Source organism: Atta colombica, unplaced genomic scaffold (genome assembly GCF_001594045.1).
Source record: "Atta colombica isolate Treedump-2 unplaced genomic scaffold, Acol1.0 scaffold226, whole genome shotgun sequence".
Classification (NCBI taxonomy): Eukaryota; Metazoa; Arthropoda; class Insecta; order Hymenoptera; family Formicidae; genus Atta; species Atta colombica.
Window position 1 is genome coordinate 1,597,873 of NW_017259323.1, and position 8,567 is coordinate 1,606,439.

Sequence of the window (8,567 nt, forward strand, 5' to 3'; positions counted from 1 at the left end):
TGTCATCCTACAAACAGAATGAAATGTCGCGATTTGTAGCATGAAAAAATGTGATTTGTAGCTGAAAAAAATTCGCCACGGGTTACCAAAAATTAATATCGACTGCAGGTGCAAAGAAAAACAAATGCCCGTCATACACACAGGGTGGAATTCGTAACATCAATCGTGTATAGACGTGAAGTTGCAAACCGTGAGTAATTTGCAGCTGCCGTTCTACAATAAAAAAAATTCTATGAATTTATACACAAACTTTTGAATAGTTAGCGATTTGAGTCGTAACTACAAAAAGAATAACAATTCATCACAATATATAATGCATCCAATACCATTTACTACTTTAACTATAAATTTAACTATCATAAGAATTTTGGCACGTTAGGATTAGGACATTAAGACAAACTATTGGAAAATTTGCACGCAAAACATATTGCATTGTATATATAATCTTTCTATTTTGAAAACGAACTGTGCCTCTTTCCTAATTTTTAAAATTATTTTAGTAAAATAAAAAAATTTATGACTTTTACTAATAACTGATTTTTATTAATCATATTTAAACAATCTGATATATAATATGTATTTTTAATAACATTACATTAACAATTAAATGTCAAAGAAATTATAACTTTTTAATTGTATTATTGCATTTTCAAACATTTTTCACATTTAATATTTATTACATGCACAGTTGAAGAATTTATATTGAATTTAATACAATTCATATGTTTTAAACGGTTCACTGAAATTTTGTGTAATTTAACACAAAATGAATATGCTAGAAAATAACATAAATATTATGTAAAGGAATTAACGCAAAAACATAGCATTAAAACAATTTGTAAGCAATCGTATTATACTATATTATACTAAAATTAACATTTATGACATATTAAATTAATACATTATTTTATGTTATTTTTTCACTTATTATTCATAAATTGTATCATTTTGATACTATATAAGAAATGTTGAATATCAATTTTGATAATATTCAACATAATATTCAAATAACATAATCAATTATAATAAAGTAAATTATAAAAAAAGTAAGAAAAAGCTCAAATAATTTGAAAAAATTAATAGTAAGTATATAAGGCTATGAGCAAAACTTAGTAATTATGAAACAAAAATTTATTATGACATATATTTTGACCCTAATGAGATCATTCTCAATGTAGAAACTAATACAATTTTAAAAAAAACAACGATTTATTTGAAAAACACTAACGTGATATAAAATAATTTAGACGGTAATTATATTGGTCGTAATACAAGTATTCCGAAAGAAAAATTTTTAATTGCAATTCGGATGATTCTTGAATCCCTATTCTTTTCGTTTAATGGGATTTTCTATAAACAAATTTTGGGACGCCGATAGGATCCCCGTTGTCCCCGATTTTACCGAACATTGTTTTAAAAGATCTGGAAAAACAAGCAGAAACTTTCAATACGGTTATCGATTTATTATAGATATATTATAGATGATATTCTGGCTGCTTCATGTGAAATTTTAAATGATATTTCGATGTGTTTAACTTGTTACATACAAAATTGCAGTTTACTACGAAAGTTAGTAATTCTATTAGTTTTTTGGATGTTACTTTAATCTTAGATAATAATAAAATTATTTTTTACCAGTATCGTAAACCTACATTTTCGGCAAGATATTTGAATTTTCACATCATCCTATTTGCACAAAAGAGGAATAGTGTTTGAAAAAATAATTCTTTTGTCATCCACGTTACCATCAGAAAAACATAATAGAGTCTATTCATATCTTGTTAGAGAATAGTTATCCACTTCCGTTTATTTTTGCAGCTATTAGAATTAAATTTCATTTTCATAAATCTACGATTCCACTAAAATTGTAAACATTAAAAACAAATACTTCACGGTTCTGTATATTAGATTGGTTTCTGAAGGTTTTTTATCGATTGCCTCAACGATCAATTTAAAAATGACTTTTTCGATTCTAAACATCTTGAATAAGTTCATTAAAGTAAGTAAAGATTGTTTGGATCCATTATCGCAAGATGTAGTGTACAAAATTTTATATCTGGATTGCGATGCGAGTTACATCGGCCAAACGAAAAGACGATTACATACAAAAGTACATACAAAAGCATTCTACTGATATTAACAAAAAAGTGAGATAGTCAGACTATCACATCAAATTTAATTATAACTTTGATTGGGAGGAAGTAAAAATTTTGGATACAGAAACAGCTTATAACAAACGGTATTGATATCAGGGATGGTGCACATTAAAAAACAATCTCAAGATTTGAATAAGCAAACAAAGTCGTTATCTGACATGTATCTTCCCATACTTCAGTCGTTATTCCCTTCCTAATACCTCCTAGATATCCCTTCCATACATTTTTTCCCCTATCACTCATCTCTTTTTCTTGCCTCTGACTAGTACAAAGCATCATATTGTCTTTTCTAAAGAGATGAGTTCTGGATCTCTGAATATCTCAATTTTTTCATATTCAATTGTTAATCATAAATATTGCACTACTGTTTAACTGGTATTTTTTTTTAATTTTTATTTTCTACTTTTAATTGTTTGATTAGTATTTTTAATTGTTTATTCATGTTCACTTTTCTTTATAAATAATTGTTTTTTCTCAAGACATGTGTTTTATATATAAGATTTAGATTTAATCATGTAATCGTTTTATTATTTGACATACAATTTTTTATTTGATTTATATAACTGAAATTTCTTTATTGGAAAATTCATTGTATTCAAGAAATTATTTTAATTAGCGACTTATATTCTTTGTTACTTCATGACATTGGTCATATATACAAGTGTTAATTTTATTTATGTAATTGAAACTTTTTTGTGAAATTGATCATAAGTTGAGGAAATTATTTTATCTAGCGACTTACATTCAATTTAGCATACTAATTTATATAATCTTTTCTAAATTATATTTCTAGACAATATTCATAATTAGATTATCTGTCAGTTTGAGAGTGCAATTCCGAATCTTTGCGATTGCGTCTTTTTATAAGATAGTCGCTGATGTGTGTGTGTGTGTGTGTGTGTGTGTGTGTGTGTGTGTGTGTGTGTGTGAACCACATATCCCGTAATGTATCTACACATTCAAGTACTTATCCGAATTTTTTGGCATCTAATTTTTCACGTGGATATATCTAATAATGTTCAATACCATCTATAATGGAAATTTTAACATACACTGCGATGAGTTTATATATTATTATAATTACCATCTAAATTATTTTATGTGTTTGTCGTGTACATGTTTGTTTTTCAAATAAGTCGTTGATTTAAAATTGTATTAATTTCTACTTCTATTGAGAATGACCTAATTAGGGTCGAAACGTATGTCATAATAAATTTTTGTTTCATAATTACAGCTAAGACCTTGCTTGATTAGTAGCTTTATACTTATTATTAATTCAATCAATTATATTAAATTAATAATCAGATTTATTAAAAATTCGACACAAAATTTCAACAAGGACTTAATGGAATTTCTAATACAAATGTTTTGACTATGCGTCTTTTTTTAATATTTATATTATATTTTTTGAATATTATAATAGTATTTTTTAAATATTTATATTACAGTATTTTAAATCTCAGACGTTTATCAAAATAATTGAAGATATTTATGTCATTCGATCACTCTCATGATAATAACAAACACATTTCATTAATCTGAGATATCAATATCATTATGGCATCCATCGTGATAACATATCACCAGCGATTTTATTCAAAACGGAAAGATACAGAATAATAATAAGATTATATTGATCACTTTCATTATTCCTTTTTTCTTTATGTGATCATACATGGAGTTTACATCTTATATTATTATACGCACACATATTATATTTAAAAATGCAGTTTTGAAAAAAGAAAAAATAAAAATGCATAAATCTCCCTTGGTGAATCAATTAAAAATTAATTTAACATAGAAACGAACGAATTATTGCAATCAATAGCTATCCTTCTACAATGTTAGGGACGAGTGAGAAAATGACGAAACACGCCTGATCGACCCAGATCACAATGTGGGACAGGCGTTAATAAATAATCGCACACTGGCTTGTGCAGATGGATTGGTATCACCATCGATCGCGACGCTTTATTATTTACGGTGTGATTCTAGAGCGGCGCACTTGCCAGCTCGCCCTTGCACAGCCATATTATCTACACAAGGACAAGGAGTAAAGTGTAGCACGATACAACGAATCTGCGTTACGATGCATCGGAAAAAGTCGTCGCACTTACAGTCGAGACATAAAGAAATATATAGAAAAGAATGAGTGATTGGCTATTGAAAAAAGTTATAAAATTATAAAACATTTATGCATAGGAGAAGATACTACCAGTAAAATACTTATTATTAATTGAGGACTGTTAAGAACTAAAGATGTACATAAAAAATTTTTATAAACGTAATTTTTAGAAATTTTTTGAGAAGGTGACATAAAAAGTTGCAAAAAAGTAATTTTCTTAAAAAATATAATAATATTATACTTTTTTTTATACTTTATAATAATGACATATAATCATGACAAAACAAAAAAATAATATTTTTTTAAAATTATTTAATAGTAAAAAAGTATAATAAAGTATAATAATATTATACTTTTGTTTTTTCATGATTTGATGAAAACTAAACAAGAATTTTAAGAATTTCTATGACACTCTTTTGTAAATCGTAATATTATTGATCAAAATTTCAACAAAATAAAAAATTTTTTTTAAAGTAGCAGCAAGAAAATTAAATTATTCGTAAAATTGTGCTAGGTTTATATATAATTTTTAATTTTATAAAGAAGTTTCTTAGGGCTTTTGTGAAATTCAATTTGTAGATTTTTTTAAGACATATATATACTATTTTTTAGTTTACGTGATAAATAGAAAAAAATAATGATATTCTTTATATTAATATTTTATCTTAATTATTAATTAAAGAAAAAGTGTTATATGCAGACAGAATATCATGCCATTAATCTTCATAAAAATGTTCCCATCTTTGTATATATATATTTCATTATTCTTAATGATATGCAAGTTTATCTTTTACAGCTTTGTGCTATCATAGCACTTATTATTTAATACAACACTTTATACTAATTAGGCATGTTGCTATTATAGCATCTAATTTTGTTTTCCTGATTTCTAACTATAGATATCATTATGTAATCGTTAAGTTTTTTAAGTAATAAAAATAAATATTTTTACATTTCTATGAAGTCTTTAATCATTTATTATTAACTATTAATTATTATTGGAATTAAACATTAATATTATCTCGAATAGATAGAAGTTGTTTAAATAACTGTTTATTAGTATAATATCTAGCTCCTAGATGATTAAAATAAATTTCCTTCGAGATTAATAGAACAAGCATATTACATTAATTTGCAAATAAATTGTGCGTCAAATACACTTTACATTTGTAATTGCTACGTTTGTAATTGTAAAATTAAAATGACGTACGTATTAAATAAGTAACATTTTAATCAAAAAAATCTTTTTAAAAAATAATCATGAGTACCTACATATGAGTACATACATATGTACTGATATTTAAAAATTGTAAAGAATCTCAGATTTTTTATTAATATTAATTTTTAAAAGTATATGAATGCCTTTAAAACTTTTTATCCTATTCTATAAATAAAATTTTTAAAATCATTCTGTTGAAGTGAAGAGAGCTTTGAGACACAATTTTTAATGACTCTCTTTTTACGGACAGTGAAGAATTTATTTCGATTATGTCACTTGTTTCGTGAAATAATGTTTGATTGAATTGAAACCGTCACGAACACGCCGACGAGATTCGTTAGTGAAAACGTTACTAACAAACCACGGTGCTTGAATAGGGAACAATGAAAATTTTAACGAAAATATAACTTTATTATCGATTCATACGCAAAAACTCAACAAATTGATGTGTAGAGATGTTGAAGATAAAACAACAGTTTTTTTATTCTTACTAATATCTTCTCGCATTCGGCGTTTTTCAGAGATGAATTATAAATTTGATAAATTTGTATTACATCAGAAAGCATACAAACCTTTGAATTATTAAAATATGCAATAAAAAAATAATTGTCAATATTTAATACAGTTTTTAAGAATCATCTGAGATATATTTCAAAATGACAACAAAGTTACGAAAAAATTACAGATTATTTTAAATCGCATTTAAAAATAATACAACAACTTTTTTTTGGTGACGGTTTATTATCTGAATTATAAGTTATTTTTAAAAATAAGTAGTATTTTTTTTTAATCTGTGCTATAATAGAAATGTATGTGTGCAAATATATTATAAAATAAATGACAAAAATCTTAATTTTTTTATGCAAGTACTTTATATATTTACGATTATTTATATATAAAATTTATATATAAAATTACATTGCATGAACTAATCCAGTAAATAAATAAAATATTTATTTATTCTAAATTTTTATAACTAATCAGTGAATCGCAATGAAACTTTGCATAAATTATTTTTAATACTTAAAATATTTATTTTAAAAATTTAGATTTTTGTAATTATTTTTTAAATTTTAGTTTATAAGAATAAGAATAATAATAAACAATATAAATAAAATAAAAATGTGTTATTTAATAAAAACAGAACGTTACGTTAAACATAATTTTTATATGTATATTATTTATTTACAGTATAATAATAATAAAAATGATTCAGATACATTCTTAAAAAATTGCATTTAAAAAATTATATAATTTTAAAGAATAAATTACAATATAAATGCCTGCAACATATATTGGATGTTTATGTGTTTTATAAAAGACACTAATGTAAAAAAAAGACACTAAAATAAGTAATTTTAGATTAGTGTTTTTTAATGCATATCTAAAATTTATAACATTGCGAATACATAGCGTAAGTTCTTATAAGCGTTTATATTGTTGTTTATTTAAAAACATATTAGGTGTTATTTTTAATCTGTCTTAGAGTAATCATTTAATAATTGAATGAAAGATTGATAAAGAAAAAATTACACAAACAATTACAATGGATGCTGCAGTTCTATTATTAGAAAATTATAATTAAATAGAAAATAATATTTTATATCGATAAATAGTTTTTATATCAATAAAGATTAATAAATAAAGACTAATAAGTAAAAAACGGTAATGATTTACTATATAATTACTACAATAATATATTGCATATTTATGAAATTGTATTTTTAACAAATGATAAAAGTTGCAAGTCAATTTGTTCATACATAAAACATGTTTGCAATAAAATAACTGTGTATTTACGATATGCTATATTTAGTATACTAGTGAAATATATGAAATAGCATCGATCCATTTGTTGTTAATTAACGTACGATGGGGCACGCTCGATTGTCACGACACGTCGAACGGAAGCACGATGATGCGATGGTGCAAGCGGATAAAGGAAGGGAGGAAAAATGAACAAGGTGCACAAATATATACGTCGATATAGATATAGAAATGGGGCCGCATGCATAATGGATATCGGGCCGTTTATAAACGCCGGTCGGTTTATACTAGGCGATGGTTTCCTCGCAATCGGTTCAATCTCTTCCTTTTCTTGCACCGCGAGGTTACATCAATTCCGTTACGATCGAAAAATGATCGAGAGTGCCGTTTTATCTCGCTTCAAGTGGTCAGGCTAATTGTGCATTCATTTCGTTACGGCGAGACAAGTTACCAAATGAAAAATTGCAAAAGGAAAGATCTCTTCTTCGAGTAACATAAATCTGTTTACTTAGATCAGAAGTCAACGACGAATTAATTAAGAAGCAACCGAAGTTCATTACTCTAATTGCGTTATGCTAATTTTTATAAATCTGTTAGCAGCTAGTGTATAATCATACTGTACATTAATTGATTTGAACATTTTTTTCTTTTAAAAAGAAAAAAATGTATAGACTGAAAGTTTTTATCAATGTAAAATTAATAACAAAAATTATTCAACTAAATAGATAATTAAATTGTTATTTAAAAAATAAATGGTTGAGATTAATGATAAAAATTTATAACATAAAAACATGTACTATAACTCAATATTTAAATTTTAATTTACATTTTAAATTTAATATTTTATTATTAAAAAATATTAGACTTGCAAATAAATTTACAAGTTGCAAGCATTTACATTTATTTCACAATGTTTTTAAAATAGTAGTTTATTCTCTATGTTATAATTTGTTCTCAGATATTCATAACTGTTATACATAAATAAATATTTTGTTATTTAACCGTAAAAAATTATAAAAATTCATATAAACTATTTATTCTCTGCGCATCGAGGAAAATTCGGTAATAACTTTTATTTTGAAAATAATATATCCCAATACGTACTGTTAAATATTAGTTTCTATTGCAATACACCTTTTAATATATTTTCAATTTATATAATATACAATTATATAATACTTCAAAAATTTTTAAACGTTTTTTTGTTTTGTAATCAATGTATTATGATCCATTTTAATTAAATAATTAATTTATACTTCTCTCTACAAACTATATATATAGATAAATACGAGCATAAAAC

The 8,567-nt window shown here is 24.8% G+C and overlaps 1 protein-coding gene across 1 annotated transcript in view; it reads left to right on the forward strand.

The window, feature by feature from the left end:
- The window catches only part of LOC108688166 (potassium channel subfamily T member 2), a 106,005-nt gene that overhangs the window by 73,049 nt on the left and 24,389 nt on the right, over positions 1 to 8,567 (forward strand). The window lies entirely within an intron of this gene.